This window comes from Aristolochia californica, unplaced genomic scaffold, assembly GCF_029961685.1.
Source record: "Aristolochia californica isolate CCGP_79_NKW_82.1479 unplaced genomic scaffold, dmAriCali1.0.hap1 SCAF_11, whole genome shotgun sequence".
NCBI classification, from domain to species: Eukaryota; Viridiplantae; Streptophyta; class Magnoliopsida; order Piperales; family Aristolochiaceae; genus Aristolochia; species Aristolochia californica.
In genome coordinates, this window is record NW_027181782.1 from 28454230 (window position 1) to 28471377 (window position 17148).

Genomic DNA, 17148 nt, shown 5'->3' on the forward strand with positions numbered 1-17148 from the left:
GTACTCTTTCTTCTTTGGCGATAATGACCTTTGACTCTTCTAATATATATATCTCCCTTCAGAAATTTCGGATTCAGAATTGGCTTGATAGGTTACAAAATAGACTTAAAAATACTTTTTTTGACATATAACTCTCTATCTGAAGTCTAACTCTAGATGGCATAAAACGCCTCAAAAATTGAAGATTTTTTACTATTGCATGTATCTCTCTCTCGATATCTAATCATTGTTGTTTCCAATATCGATTCGCTTTGTCGAAAAATATGATTGCCAAAATTAGATTTGATTTGGAAAATAGACTAACAAATATTTCCAATGATATATAATTTGATATAAGTAAAATTCATTATGGAAGAGAAGACTCCAAACAAACAACTTGTACTCGAATTGGGAAGAAAGAAAAAGGTAGAATATGAATCTAAACTGCTAGAGACACTAAACCGGAAAGGAAAAGAATTACGTTATCTCTTGGGTATTTCGAGTCAACGCACTGAACCCACTCTGACACCTTGTTGATTTTTGGGAAAAGAGAAATACTTCACTGACTTGATTGTAAATTGTGTACAATGAGCTTCTATTTATAATAAAGAAAATAAGAAGAATCAAATTACAGTTAAACTATCCATGTCCCAGTTACACCCAAAGTCAAACACTACAAGAAGAGTCATAGAACAACGGAGCAACTAAACATACATAAAATACTAACATAGCTAAAACACCTTTAACTGAAATTCTTCGGTGAGATATCTTTCCATGAGAATCATCTTAGTCTCCACCATATTAATTCTGGCTCAGTGAGACTTATTGTTATGAGAGTCATGTAAGAGTCTTTCATACTGGCTCTTCTACATGCATCGTGTAATACTTCTACAACTCCAACGTGCTTCAAAGGTCATTGAAAGAGATCCTCCAGAGAGCACTGGTTCCGGATGAAAATCCAGAAGATGAGCACTATCCTGTCCTCTTCTTCTCGTAGACCTTTTCTCAACATGTTTTTGGATTTGTTTTTCGTGATTCAGGTTTAAGCACTGAAACATATGAGGCTAGTAACATTGGGATCATACTTGCTAAAATTTTCTCTTCTATGGCTGCCATCTTGTAGAACCACCCATTAATCTAGAAATAGATTGGATGACAAGGATAAAGTGACTCGGGATACTAAAATTTCAATGAGACTATGTGGGTGGAAAGCGATAAATAACTGCTAGCAGAAACATAAGGAAGATAAAACAGAAGGTAGAATAACTAAACATTTTAGGGAAAAAGAAAAAGGAAGGAGAAATATCGGAGTAAAGAATGGAGGAAGGCATTTTCTCTGTGGGAAGACCACCCCAACTCACAAAACATGCTCTGATGTCATGTTGAATATTTGGAAAGAGAAATAATTTATTGACTTGATTACATCAGAATAGAGTGAGGCTTAATCTATAACTAAAGAAACAAGTAAAATTATATTAGAAACAAACTACCCATGTCCCATTTATACCCAAAGTCAAACATGCGAAAAAAAAAAAATGCTCAAAAGAATTAAATAACAGAACATCAATAGGATAATAACATAACTTAAACACCTTTCAATAAAACTCATTTGTGTGACCTCCAATTTTGAGACTCTTGTAAGACTCCACTATATTAATTTAGGCTCTATGAGACTTCTTGCTATGAGAGTCATGTAAGATTCTCCCATACAACTTCTTCAACACATAATATTGATACAAGAGTTCATAACCAAGCTCAACATGAAGGCTCCATTTACATGGATGGGGTGGAAATCATATTTAATTATCCCGATCGAAATTATGACGGGGATCCTAAGTGTGTGAGGATAAAATGTCAGTTTTTTCACATATAGGGTGGGAGTTTAGTGGCAGTAGAGAATTGAAGATGGCATAACCCAAATACAAGAGATTATTTGGGTTGTATTGTCTAATTGAGAAGAGATAAAAAAAAAAATCTATTGTAAGCAATTTACCTCAATCCATGAACTTATACATATGTCGAGGGTTTAATACATAATGTGTATTTATCGTTACAACACATATGATGACTAATGAACATAGAGTGTTTTCTTCTCACGAGGGACTGACAGACGTTGATAGAGAACACAAGGCACTATTTCTCGAATGGTTGAAAATGTAGGCTAGTTATATACTAATCCTAGTGTAATAAAAATAAATGATAGCATTCTTGTCTATGATCGTTGTGATTGTAGCTGATTATATTTGTTTTTCCAATGCACCTCAAGACATTAGTATAGCAATGATGTCTTGATAGACATTGCGATATTTATACCCTTGGTTTTGGCACCATCAAGCATCATAGTTACTCAAGTTGCATAATAAATGAAGTGTGAATCAATACTATGAAGCTAGAAGCATGCCGAAGAACTCTAAAAAGCAATGTTGTAGTCAAGAGAATAAAAAATAAAAAATATGTAGATTGTAATAAAATTATTTAATTTATGAGATATTTTTTCTGATTTTTTAATATAAAAATTTTAAACTAAATTCCTGTGTTTCAAAATGTTTGGGGAATTTTTTTGAATCACGTCAGGTAAATGAATCAGGCAATAATCGAGGAAAGCTAATTCAGATTTTTTTATCACACTAAAGGAATACAGTAAAATGTAAGGAATATATAATATAAATCATATTATACGCTATTCTTGTAACTTCCCAACCAAATGGAGACAAGACTTTGATTGGGGACTCAACTTGGTCACATAAAAGTCCGGTTTCAGATTTAGCGATGTCCATCAATACACTTGTCATGATCCTGAAACATGATATGAACAAGACTTTGTAGTGGACTAACCAAAATTAGAATCCCAAGCCCCCACCTGAATTTTATTTCGAGGTTGTCATGCAAAGGGATTGATCACACTAAATGAATACAGTAAAATGTAAGGAATATATAATATAAATCATATTATACGCTATTCTTGTAACTTCTCAACCAAATGGAGACAAGACTTTGATTGGGGACTCAACTTGGTCACATAAAAATCCGGGTTCAATCACCAGAATAAAGATGGCCATTCCAGATGCATACCCTTGGAATAGGTAAGTTAGCAAAACATTGAAGTGATTGGTTTGGTAGTAGTTATTGGAAGATTGCATTATTGACACAGGTCAATGGAACAATAAAACGCTTTTTGTCAGTGGTATAGACCTCAAAATGACTATTGTCATCTTTTGATCTTTTAGCTGCACTTGAGTTTTTATCTTGAACACTTGTATGTTACTTGATTTTGCTCTGCCCCCACAAAATTGATTTTTTTGCCCATTCCTAGTCTTTTAAAACTAACCATATGGGACTCAACATCACTAACGTTGTGTAATTTGCGAGTTGTTTTGAGATGAATGGACAAGACTATAATGGTAGAAACAAAATAACTTAAAATTTTCTACAAAGTATGACTTTTGTTTGGTGACCACAATTTTTTGAACATGACAATGAGGAAGAAACACAATCAACTAACCAAAAAAAAAAAAAATTTAAGGCAGGATACCAATACTTTGATCGAGCACATCATGGAATGATTAAGATTGATTAAAAATATTAGATTACAAGAAATTTTTTTCTAAAAAACTAAGAGACTGAGAGAAAAGTAAACTTAATTCACGTTAATGCATGGAGGGTCAATAGAAGGGAAAATAGGAAAAAAGTGATTTTCGATAGAACTGACCTTTAATACTTATGATATATATATCTCAAGTAACATTGCGCATAATTACAAACAGTTTGTAACTGAAGAAACTAGACTCAAAGATCTTTAGTTCGATAACTAAATTGACATCGAAATCTTAACTTTTGACTATTCCATACTGACTCTTCTACATGCATCATGTAATACTTCTACAACTCCAGCGTGCTTCAAATGTCATTGAAAGAGATCCTCAAGCGAGCACTGGTACTGGATGAAAATTCACAAGACGAGCACTATCCTGTCCTCTTCTTCTCGTAGACCTTTTCTCAACATGTTTTTCGATTTGGTTTTCGAGATTCAGGTTTAACCACTGAAACATATGAGGCTAGTAACATTGGGATCATACTTGCTAAAATTTTCTCTTCTATGGCTGCCATCTTGTACCACCACCCATTAATCTAGAAATAGATTGGATAACAAGGATAAAGTGACCCGGGAGACTAAAATTTCAATGAGACTATGTGGGAGGAAAGCAATAAATAACTGCTAGGAGAAACATAAGGAAGATAAAACAGAAGGTAGAATAACTAAAAATTTTAGGGAAAAGGAAAAAGGAAGGAAAAATATAGGAGTAAAGAATGGAGGAAGGCATGGCCTCTATGGGTAGACCAATTCAACTCACAAAACATGCTCTGATGCCATGTTGAATATTTGGAAAGAAAAATAATTTATTGAGTTGATTATATCAGAATAGAATGAGCCTTCATTTATGACTGAAGAAACAAGTAAAATTATATTAGAAACAAACTACCCCTGTATCATTTATACCCAAAGTCAAACATGCAAAAAAAATGCTTAAAAGAATTAAACAACAAAACCTCAATAGGATATTAAGATAAGTTAAACACCTTTCAATAAAACTCATTTGTGGGACCTCCAATTTTGAGACTCTTGTAAGTTTTAAGCTCCCTAGCCATGTATCGAGTCACTCGACAATCTCCTCTGGCTTCCAGATTGTAATTCATTTTGAGGGTTTTGGGTTTTTCGAACGGCCTATGATTTGAGGGAGAGAGATCAAGCTTTGAATGAAGCTTGCACCTTGGACCTCGTTAGAGAGAGAATCTGATCTCACACTTTAGACTAATGATCAATATTTAACCTTCATTTCAGAACCCGTCATCCATATAAGAGGACTAGGGTTGACGCACACCAGCTAAGCCAAACAATGGGCCACTAATTTGAAGGAAATTACATCTAAACCCTTGTCATATGGGCTCTTCATAGTGTCTTGAGCTTTCTACAAGTGAGTTTTGACCTATGCGAGCATAGTATCCCGTTCCCCCAAAGCCTGGTCAAGCACCGCCACCCGAGATGAGCCTAGCTCGTAAGACAAGAGACGAAGGGGGTCTCGCCCATAAACTACCTTGAAGGGTTTAGTGCCAAGTGCAGTGTGTTAAGATGTATTATAAAAAAAACTCCACCTAGGCGAGCCAGCGTACCCAACTTTTTGGAGTATCCCTCACGAAACAGTGCAAATACATCTCAACAGAGCAGCAGATGCCCTGGCTACGGCATGTCATAACAGTGATTGTAAGAATTCCACACGATAAGCTGGGTCCAGTAAAATGTGGATGTTGTTGAAGCCATGATTGTAGGGCAGCCAACCATGGCAATAAGGAAGAGAATAAGCAACTCACATGATGGATGGGTCCATAACAACAAGATGTATTTGAATGCATGTTTTGTATTGGTCGGCACAGATTTAGCGATGTCCATCGATAAACTTGTCATGATCCTGAAACAAGATATGTAGAAGACTTTGTAGCAAACTAACCAAAATTAGAATCCCAAGCCCCCACCTGAATTTTCTTTCGAGGTTGTCATGCAGAGGGATATATCACACAGACGGAATACTCTAAAATGTAAGGAATATATAATATAAATCATACTATATGCTATTCTTGTAACTTCTCGAACAAATGGAGACAAGACTTTGATTGGGGACTCAACATCGTCCAACTTCCAGTTAAAGTTGATTTTCTCTGGTATTTCTTCAATTTTGATCTTGTATTTTCATCACTACAAAGCAATGCCCAGACCCACTACCTAAAAAGTATAGGAGTGTGCCCAATAACCATCTCGAGTCAAGTCTTTTATTCTTTACCGGAGAGGTGATTTACGTTTGAGCTACCCTTAAAAAGTGTGTAGTCTCTTTGTTGTGACCTAAAGTTGGGCCGTTTTTCCGCCTTAAAATTTGATCGGAGTGTGTTTCACACTACGACCGTTTTAGCAGGTATTTGGAGCTCTTGCGTGCGGCTAGATTGATTTTCTTCTTCCACATAGTGTTTTTTCCTTGCAAAGTGTCTATGTCATTTTTGTCCCCAACTTAAAGAGGAGAAGAAGAACAACAAACACAAGAAAGAGATACTTTATTCCACATGTTGTGGTAATTTTTATGTGACCAAAATATTCATGAAAATGGGAGAATAAAAGAGGAAGAATTTTGCATCTATGAAAATTATTTTTAGCAAAATAAGATTGAAGACCAAAAATCTATTTTCCTGCAAGCTGAAGTTATGAATTGCAGATGGAGGAGGAGTGTCGAAGAGTAGGTAAGAACGAGTCTCACATAACTCACACAACAAGAAGTCTCATAGAGCCAGAAATATTATGGTGGAGTCTTATAGGAGTCTCACAAGAGGAGATCTCACAGAAGAGTCTGAGTTAAAAGTGTTTTAGTTCAGTTACTCTTTTATTTATGTTCATTTGTTCAACTGTTCTAGCCCTATCTGTTAGAGTTTATTATTGGGTATAAGAGGGAGAAGGGTAGTTTAAATGTAATTGAGTTCTACTTGTTTCATCTATTATAAATAGCGGCACATTGTACTCAAATTACAACAAATTAGTGAAGTATTTATTTTTTTCTAGAAAGTCAACAACTCCATATACCAATAAAAATGGCCACAGTCTGAAACGCGCTCTGATCAATTTTAAAGGTGGAAAAATGGCCCAAATTAGGGAACAACAAAGAGACTGTTGAGTTTTTACGGGCAGGTCAAACACAAATCACTTCTTGGGTGAAGAATTAAAAGACTTAACCAGTGTTGGATATTGGGCACACTCCTATATTTTTGATGTAGCAGGGCTAGGTATTGCTCTAAAGTTAGAAAAAGACAAGAAAAGAAAACTGAAGAAATACTAGAGCAAAACAACTTTAAACAAAATGAAGCTTCTATGCCACACTCATACTTCAAAAAGGACCTAGAATGTGAACTTTAAAAGTACTTGGGGAGAATGTAATGGTAGAAATAAAATAACTTAAAATTTTCTACCAAGTATGACTTTTGTTAGGTGACCACAATTTTTTGAACATGACAATGAGGAAGAAACAAAATCAAGTAACCAAAATAAACTAAAAAAAATTAAAAAAAAAATCAAAGCAGGACACCGTTACTTTGATCTAGCACATCCTGGAATGATTAAGATTGACCAAAAACATTTGATTACCAGAAATTTTTTTCTAAAAAACTAAGAGACTAGGAGGAAAGGAAACTTAATTCGCGTTAATGCATGGAGGGTCAATAGGAGAGAAAATAAGAAAAAGAGTGACTTTCGGTAGAACTAACCTTTAATACTTATGATATCGATATCTCAAGTAACAAAGCGCATAATTACAAACAGTTTGTTACTAAAGAAACGAGACCCAAAGATCTTTAGTTTGATACCTAAATTGACATCGAAATCTTCAAACTTTATTTATTATGACCACTCGATATTCTTCATTATGCCGCACGACCCTTATTGACGCCAATGAGCATATCACCTTACATATAGATCTGACTGAAATCAAAGTTACTCCTTCGTTATCTAGACTTTTGTACCTTTCATTCAAGAATAATTTTCCTTCAATGAAATATTCTACTTTTGAATGAAAGAATCTAATAGATTTAAAACTCGGCAATTTTTTCAAACTGAGTAATCCTTCTTCTTTGGCGATAATGACCTTTGACTCTTCCAATATTGATATCTCCCTCCAGAAAATTCGGATTCAGAATTGGCTAGATTGGTTAAAAAATAGACTTCAAAATACCTTTTTTGACATATAACTCTCTATCTGAATTCTAACTATTGATGGCATAAAACGCCTAAAAAATTGAAGATTTTTTACTATTGCATTTATTGCTCTCTACATATCTAATCATATTTGTTTCAAATATCGATTCGCTTTGTCGAAAAATATGATTGCCAAAATTAGATTTGATTTGGAAAGTAGACTAACAAATATTTTCAATGATATATAATTTGATATAAGTAAAATTCATTATGGAAGAGAAGACTCCAAACAAACAAGTTGTACTCGAATTGGGAAGAAAGAAAAAGGTAGAATATGAATCTAAACTGCCAGAGACAATAAACCGGAAAGGAAAAGGATTACATTATCTCTTGGGTAGATCGAGTCAATGCACAGAACCCGCTCTGACACCTTGTTGATTTTTGGGAAAAGAGAAATACTTCACTGACTTGATTATCAATTGTGTACGATGAACTTCTATTTATAATAAAGAAAATAAGAAGAATCAGATTACAGTTAAACTGTCCATGTCCCAGTTCCACCCAAAGTCAAACACTACAAGAAGAGTTATAGAACAACGGAGCAACAAAACATACATAAAATACTAACATAGCTAAAACACCTTTAACTGAGATTCTTCTGTGAGATATCTTTCCATCAGAGTCATCTAAGTCTCTACCATATTAATTCTGGCTCAGTGAGACTTATTTTTATGAGAGTCTTGTAAGACTCTTCCATACTGGCTCTTCTACATGCATCGTGTAATACTTCTACAACTCCAGCGTGCTTCAAAGGTCATTGAAAGAGATCCTCCAGAGAGCACTGGTTCCGGATGAAAATTCAGAAGACGAGCACTATCCTGTCCTCTTCTTCTCGTAGACCTTTTCTCAACATGTTTTTGGATTTGTTTTTCGTGATTCAGGTTTAAGCATTGAAACATATGAGGCTAGTAACATTGGGATCATACTTGCTAAAATTTTCTCTTCTATGGTTGCCATCTTGTAGAACCACCCATTAATCTAGAAATAGATTGGATGACAAGGATAAAGTGACTCGGGATGCTAAAATTTCAATGAGACTATGTGGGAGGAAAGCAATAAATAACTGCTAGGAGAAACATAAGGAAGATAAAACAGAAGCTAGAATAACTAAATATTTTAGGGAAAAAGAAAAAGGAAGGAGAAATATAGGAGTAAAGAATGGAGGAAGGCATTGTCTCTGTGGGAAGACCACCCCAACTCACAAAACATACTCTGATGCCATGTTGAATATTTGGAAAGAGAAATAATTTATTGACTTGATTACATCAGAATAGAATGAGCCTTCATCTATAAGTAAAGAAACAAGTAAAATTATATTAGAAACAAACTACCCATGTCCCATTTATACCCAAAGTCAAACATGCGAAAAAAAATGCTCAAAAGAATTAAACAACAGAACATCAATAGGATATTAATATAACTTAAACACCTTTCAATAAAACTCATTTGTGCGACCTCCAATTTTGAGACTCTTGTAAGACTCCACCATATTAATTTAGGCTCTATGAGACTTCTTGCTATGAGAGTCATGTAAGATTCTCCCATACAACTTGTTCAACACATAATATTGATACAAGAGTACATAACCAAGCTCAACATGAAGGCTCCATTTACATGGATGGGGTGGAAATCATATTTAATTATCCCGATCGAAATTATGACGGGGATCCTAAGTGTGTGAGGATAAAATGTCAGTTTTGTCGCATATAGAGTGGGAGTTTAGTGGCACTAGAGAATTGAAGGTGGCATAACCCAAATACAAGAGATTATTTGGGTTGTATTGTCTAATTGCGAAGAGATAAAAAAAAAATCTATTGTAAGAAATTTACCTCAATCCATGAACTTATACATATGTCGAGGGTTTAATACATGATGCGTATTTATCGTTACAATACATATGATGACTAATGAACATAGAGAGTTTTCTTCTCACGAGGGAGTGACAGACGTTGATAGAGAACACAAGGCACTATTTCTCGAATGGTTGAAAATGTAGGCTAGTTATATACTAATACTAGTGTAATAAAAATAAATGATAGCATTCTTGTCTATGATCGTTGTGATTGTAGCTGATTATATTTGTTTTTCCAATGCAGCTCAAGACATTAGTACAACAATGATGTCTTGATAGACATAGCGATATTTATACCCTTGGTTTTGGCACCATCAAGCATCATAGTTACTCAAGTTGCATAATAAATGAAGTGTGAATCAATACTATGAAGCTAGAAGCATGCCGAAGAACTCTAAAAGGCAATGTAATTAGATGAACTAATTTTTGTTACTATATTTTGCAAGGTATAAAAGCCGATGTAACTAAATTTTACATCAAGTTTTTGGCACCGTTGCTGGGGAGGCACGTATTAAGTGTATTTCTTTGTTCTCCATGGTCTTAGGTTAGATTTATTTTTATTTTATTTTATTTTTTGTTGCTTTCATAATTTTAGCTTGGTGATTTTGTTTGGAATTATTTTTATTTCTTCTAGTTGGTATTTTTAGTAGTGAGTTTGTTAGCTTAATTTGATAGTTTTTTTTGTTTCTTTTTGTGTTTTTATGCACGGGCGCCGCTCCCTAGGTGAACCATTAGCTCCCTTTGTTGAAGAAGTAGAACATATTTGTAGGAAAACACCCGAAGTCAAGTTAGGAGCTACCATGGCCAATCAGGGTAAACCATTACAGTTACCTGTAGCAGGTGACCGTAGAGCCCTGAGGGATTATTCTATCCCATCCCACTTCACATCACCTTCTTGCATTATATTGCCACCCACTACTGCCGCTAGTTATGAGTTGAAACCGGGTTTGATCCAACTCCTCCCTACATTCTATGGGTTGGAGAAGGAGGACCCATATTACCACATCAAGGAATTCTTAGATATTTGTGCAACTTTCAAATTCAAGAATTTCTCAGATGACTCTATCCGGTTAAGAATTTTTCCATTTTCACTTAAGGATAAGGCCAAGTCTTGGCTTAATTCCTTAGAGGTGGGCAGCATTACTTCATGGGACACATTAGTCACAAAAATTTTGTCCAAGTACTTTCCCATTCAGAGAACTACAGCCCTCAGAAGAGAAAGCTCCAACTTTATGCAGTAGGAGGGTGAACACTTTTATGAGGCTTGGGAGAAATGGAAGGATTTGATCTGTAGGTGTCCGCATCATGGGTTTGAGAAATGTCATTCAGTGCAATACTTTTATCAAGGTCTTACACCCCCGGTTAGATCCATGGTAGATGTAACAGTGGTGGGAGTTTGATGGGTAAGAGTGCTAGTGAGGCGTGAGACTTCTTTGAAACGTTGAGTGATCAATCTCAGCAATGGGGTTCGTCATTTAATGTTGATAGGAGATCCCACGAAGCCAAAAGAGGGGGTCTCTACAAGGTTAGTGAAACACCCATGCTCATGGCCAAGATTGAGGGGTTGACTAGAAAAATTGATGCCCTTATGGTGTCCAAGAGTTCACCTGCTCCTAACCCATCTACTGTCTGTGCCATATGCTCTGGTTCATCTCATCCCACACAAATGTGTCCATCTAGTTCATCCTACCCGGAGCTTATTGAGGACTTGAATGCAGTCCAGAATTTTCATAGACCATACCGGAACGATCCTTTTTCGGAAACATATCATTCTGGTTGGGCTAGGCACCCAAATTTCTCATGGTCCAAGGGCCCACAGGTTGGGGGTCCTCCAGGGTTTACTCAACCCCAAGCTCCATGCTCACACTTCACTCAACAACCATTGATTCCACAAAAACCTTCACTTGAGGATACACTCTTGGTGCAAAGGTAAAGGACAGTATTACCATACACTTGACTTTGTGAAGTGCTCGCTTCGACGCTGCTCAATCCCCATCTTGATCAGCTCCAACTGAAACTCCATTGAGAGGTAGGTGATGATTGAATAACTGGGTGGGGCTGAGAATCGTCATCCCCCTTCTTGATGATTTACCCCCACTAAGAAACAATCTTCACTTCCCACCCAGCTTTCGATGATCATGAGTGAAAGAACCCGATTCGACGAGTTGACGATCGGAATAAAGGGGTCGGTTCTATTCGATCGAAAGCGGCCTACCGGACACAAAGGTAGATATAGCTGATCAATGCCCATCTTTTTCTCATGGCGACTTGATCCGAGGAAGAGCACCCTCATCTTATTCAATTGGACCCCTTCCATAACTAGTTACAGAGCCATAAATGAAAGTTTATTGCATCGAGCCCCAGGACATTAACATTCAGGATCTATAATCTGGTATATATGGATAGGGAAAAACAACCAATGGAGTTCGTCTACAAAGGCTATGTCCATGCTCTTCGGATCCAAAGGCAGGCGGTAATCGAATCATTAAGAGAGAAGATGCTCCGCTTGGCCCTCTTTATCTATTCATTTTTGAAAATGAAATTCAAAGAATCGTTAGGCGCCTGCAAATCCGAGCTGGGCAAGGAAGGCGGGGAAAGGAAAAGAGGTAAGGGATCTTTACTGCTTGCTCCTTTTCCGCAACTCGGTTTTTAGACTCAGATGAGAAAACACTTTCTTCATGATAGGTGATGGGATAGGAGCTCGAAATTTGGATGCAGCAGGTCGGCGTGCAGCCGCGCCTCGCTGTGTTGGAAGACCTAGGAGGAGACAGAATAACTCCTTCGCCAGAGCAGTCAGTGGAGTTTGTCGAAACCCGCATTACTGATACAGACCTGGTGCATTTGTCGGCAACCTGGCAAATCGGGGGAAGGTGGCTGGGCTCTTAAATAGGGTAATTAATATCAACATAGGTTAGGGTTATAAAACCCAATTCTACCCCTACCTTTAAGTCTTATTACAAATCAATAACATTCGAAATTAAAAGCAACATAAATAATAAAAGTAAAGTAGATGACTCAGTGTTATTGAGTCCATAACAGTATTGAATGAAAACCTTATGGTGAGTAACTTAAGGACTTGTGTTCAGCGCGTGATTCCTGCTGTCTTCAGTGGCCAGTCACACGGAGATTTCTTCAAAGTGTGATGTGGGATAGCGGTTTCATCTACAGATGATTACCTACGGGTATGGTTGATACGAATAAACCTTCTTCAAGGGAGACTATGTATCATTCATGGGGGTCTTTATTGACTTTTCGGTATTATTGTTGATGACCAAACACATATGGTCCCACCTATGGATTTAGGAGCCCTGAGGGAGCTTAACCCTTACTCTGCTAGAGTATAACTAGCTAAGTTGTTATTCTTTTTGGTAGTCGTTCTGGTGTTTTAACTTTTCCCCATTGAGGACAATGTCAGGTTTAGGTTTGGGGGGGGGGGGGGGGGGGGGGAGGCGGGGACGACTCTTCTATGTTTTAGCAATAATTTTCTTTTGATTTCTGTTCGTGGTTTTCAAATTACTCCTCTTAGTATGTGGTTAACGTTAGTAGAGTTAAAATAAGTTGCTCAAATGTGTTTTAAAATTTTTCGTAAAACTGTGTAGAATATGCCTATTAGAAATCTGATATCATTTGTTGTGATCCATGAGAATTCAGTGGGATAACTTACTATTGCATTAGACTTGGAACTTAGTTGCAAAAGAGAACATGTAAATCTAGTGTTGATCTATGTTAGTCTGAATAGTCTTGTATGCCTGTTTGAACTCATTCCTTTTTATACCTCAGTGAAATTCCTTGTTGTAATGTATGATGGAAATACTCTTGCTTGCAAAAGACAGATAACTTCAGAAACAGCCTGGGCAAACCCAGGGACATGCACCGGAATAGTCGGTTACTTAAAAATAAGTGCATGTGCAGTGAAGACGAATAAAAAATGGTGGTAATACCAAAAGTATTCAGTGAAACAAAAATTACGCTAGTAATAGCAAAAGTGCGGTGGTAATAGCGTAAAATGGTTTTAAATCTGGAAGCAATGAGTTTCCTTAACTTTGATGATGAATTGTAATTTGAAAGAAGTTGCAGGCCAAGATTGAAATTGGTATATTTATTTTGTGAGATTGTGAGACAACATGCTTACTCTACTATTTTCTCTTAATTGTGATGTGACCAAGATTTTATTGTTATTTGTTGCCTCTTTGTTCTGTTGAAGTAATTGCTTATGGGTCACATTGGTTCAGGTGGAGTAACAATGAATGTATTTGGATTGATAATATGCTATATTTTACACAGGTTTTCAAATTGTGCAGGATCTCATATGATTTTCAGATATTTTACGATACTAAGTGTTAGTCATATGCTAATGAGGAGTAAATTTTCTTCACTTTTCTTTTTATATTATTGATTTAGATGAATTTTGTGGGTAAATTCCATGCAAACCCTCACGAGACATAATTCATCCACTACTGCAAAGTAGGGGTTTAACGGCTTGTTGTATGCGCTAAATGCAATCGTGCTCCCTACGAAAGTGGCATTTTGTTTTCCTAGGCTTAATTTTGGTTCGATTGTTGTTTTGCTAGGGACTATCAAAGATTTAAGTTTGGGGTATGATAGATGTCATATTCTGACATGAGAACTAGGTTAATTATAATAGAATAACCTTTATAATTGTGTTATAGGTGGTTATTTATCGGTTTTCAAATGAAACGTGCACTTATTGAATTTGGCATTAATCACTATCTATATTGCATATTTTTCTCTCCTGAATTATATTTCATTGTTTTTAAGGTTTATTTCTTCCTAAAATGCTTTTTATGGATTCAATTATGGAATTTCAGGAGAATTTTGGTGGAGAAGGAGATATTTACCCAAATGCCCTTAGTGAAATGGAGGTATTTTTTAGGGCAAATGGTATTAAAAGAAGGGAAAAATCGTATTAAAGGGAGGCAGTGTCGAGAGAAAAGGGGCATCGACCAAAACAGAGCACCGTCGACCAAAACAGGGGAAGAACCGAGAGGAGTTTGCCACCGTCGTCCACCGCCGTCCACCGCCGTCTAGCAACCGAGAACAGACCCGAGGAGAGCTCGAGAGAGTCTCCGTCGCGGTGAGTTCGATAGTGCCAGTTTCTGCTCGCCAGGCCGAGAGGTGATCCGTGAGGCTTCTCCGATGCCAATTCCGCATTCCGACCATCCTCCGGCGTCGATTACGTATTTTTGACCATTCCCGGAGCTATTCCGACTCTGACCGAGACTCGAGAGAGCCGGTTAGAGGACTTCAACTCTGTTTCGTTCTTTGCCGGACGTCACCTCTGTCCATCGGCTTCTATCCTTCGTCGTCGGCATCATCTCTACCTCCCGCCACTCACTCTTGTTACTCGAAGCCATCAATTTCGGGAAATTGCAGCACCCGTGAGAACGAGTTGCTGCCCGAGCGAGAGGAAGGAGAAGGGGAGTAATTTGTCATTTCGAAATTTAAATTTTTCTATAGTTTGAACTTAGGTTTTCAATGTTTATTAAATGTGATTTGATAATTAATATTTATTAAATATTTATTTTTCGGATATTTGATTAAATTAGCTAGTTACGGTGGGATTATAATTTAGGTTGGATTTTGGTATTTTAATCCGATTTCTGTCTTTCACTCTATGTGCCCGAGAGGCTCTAGATGCAAGGATTGAGAAATCGGATCCGTGGTTACATGGCACTCTAGAGAGGCACAAATCACCGTAAAATCCAGAGTTGACGTTTCCTGTTGTGCAAGTAGTTAACCAGATGATTGCTTGATAATTTAGGATATAATTAGTGTTTAGTTCAGATTAATTCATCATATTTGGTTAGACTAGTTGACTGAAGAATACACAAAATTCAATCCTCCCTGTGGATATGACCCTCGCTTCCTGCTAAATTACATGAACGATTCGTACGCTTGCAAGGTATAAAAGCCGATGTAACTAAATTTTACATCACATGGGCGGAGTACTGTTATAATACCTCATACCACACCGCACTGGGTACTACCCCTTTTCCAGTTGTTTATGCACGCAAACCTCTGTGCCTACTTTCTTATGAATCGGGGTCTTCTCGGGTAGCGGCATTGGACCAAGTATTAGCCGACAGAGATGCAATGCTTGCTCAAGCCCGCTTTCAGTTACAACGTTCACAAGCCACAATGAAGCATACTTATGACAAAGGACATCGTCCCCTTTCCTTTGCACCTAGAGAATTTGTTTGGCTCAAACTTCAGCCATACCGCCAACTATCTCTTGCAGCCATCAAAAGCCATAAGCTCTCTCCAAAATTTTATGGCCATTCCAGGTCCTGTACCGTATTGGCAATGTGGCGTATCGTTTGAAACTACCACCAGACACCAAGCTCCATGATGTCTTCCACGTCTCCCTTCTCAAGCTGTTCAAGGGAGACTCACCACTGCTGCATACCCTCTGCCACCGCTCAAAGATGGTAGGTCCATGCCCACGCCCGCACAGATCCTTCAAGCAAGGCGAGTTAACAATGCATGGGAAGTGCTTGTTCGGTGGACTGATGAGGATTTGATAGAAGCCTCTTGGGAGACACTCGAGTCCTTCCAGACTCTATTCCCCACTTTCGAACTTGAGGACAAGCTCTTTCTTCAGGAGGGGGGGTGATGTTATGGACTCCATAGCATCAAGAGTGGCTAACCGGAGAAGAGAAGAGATGGAGTAAACTTGTATTTCAGTACCTTAGGGGTTTAATTGTAATTTGAAGTTCCACAAGGGTCTAATTGTAATTATAGAACCTTTGATGTTTTCCCTGATCTATTTAGGGCGTCAAGTGATTGAATGGAAACAAACATTAATCAATTAGTCTAAATGAGATCAGGTACTCTCTCAAAAGAGGCCTAAGGTTGGAGCTCCTTCAAAGGCTCACGGCCCTTCATCATTAGGAGTTCCAAGAACCCCAAATCCTTCCCTTCTTCGTCATTCAATCTAGAAGCTAGAGGAGATCGCCGGGTGACTCGATCCATGGCTAGAGAGCCTAACAAAAGTCCGTTGGACGAGTGGATATGGAAAAAACCAAAAGAGAACAGCATAGGCAAACCAAAGGAGGTCCTTTCTCTTCCACGTTCTGATTTAAGTATTCTATTTTTAGAGTGTGTGCATTTGCCCATTGTGATGGTGTGTTTTCAGTATTTGTACTTAATAGATAAGCAAATTTAAAGTTGTGTACTTTAAATTCTACTCAATAATTGGTATCGGAGTGGGGCGGTCAAGGATCGTTCTTGGTGGAGCTATCTTGAGTCATGAATAGTTTGGTACTCTATAAGTTTGTTGGTCAAGCTTGTTCAGTATAGTCGAAGTCCTGTCGGTAGGATGGGTGACCTACAAGTAGTTGGAGGAATCAAGAAGCTCAACTATAAAAACTACAACACGTGGGCAACATGTATTGAGTCTTACTTACAAGGTCAGGACCTTTGGGAGGTTGGTGGTGGTGGTGAAGTTACACAACCGGCGGCAGAAGATGCCAATGGCATCTTGTGAAAGTAGAAAATTAAAGCAGGCAAAGCA

The 17148-nt window shown here is 37.5% G+C and overlaps 1 non-coding gene across 1 annotated transcript; it reads right to left on the reverse strand.

Moving 5' to 3' along the window:
• Nucleotides 1-10819: 10819 nt before the first annotated feature.
• On the reverse strand, nucleotides 10820-10926 carry LOC137945097 (small nucleolar RNA R71). The gene has a single exon (XR_011110915.1). It is a non-coding gene; the product is annotated as a small nucleolar RNA R71 (small nucleolar RNA).
• Between the last annotated feature and the right edge of the window lie 6222 nt (nucleotides 10927-17148).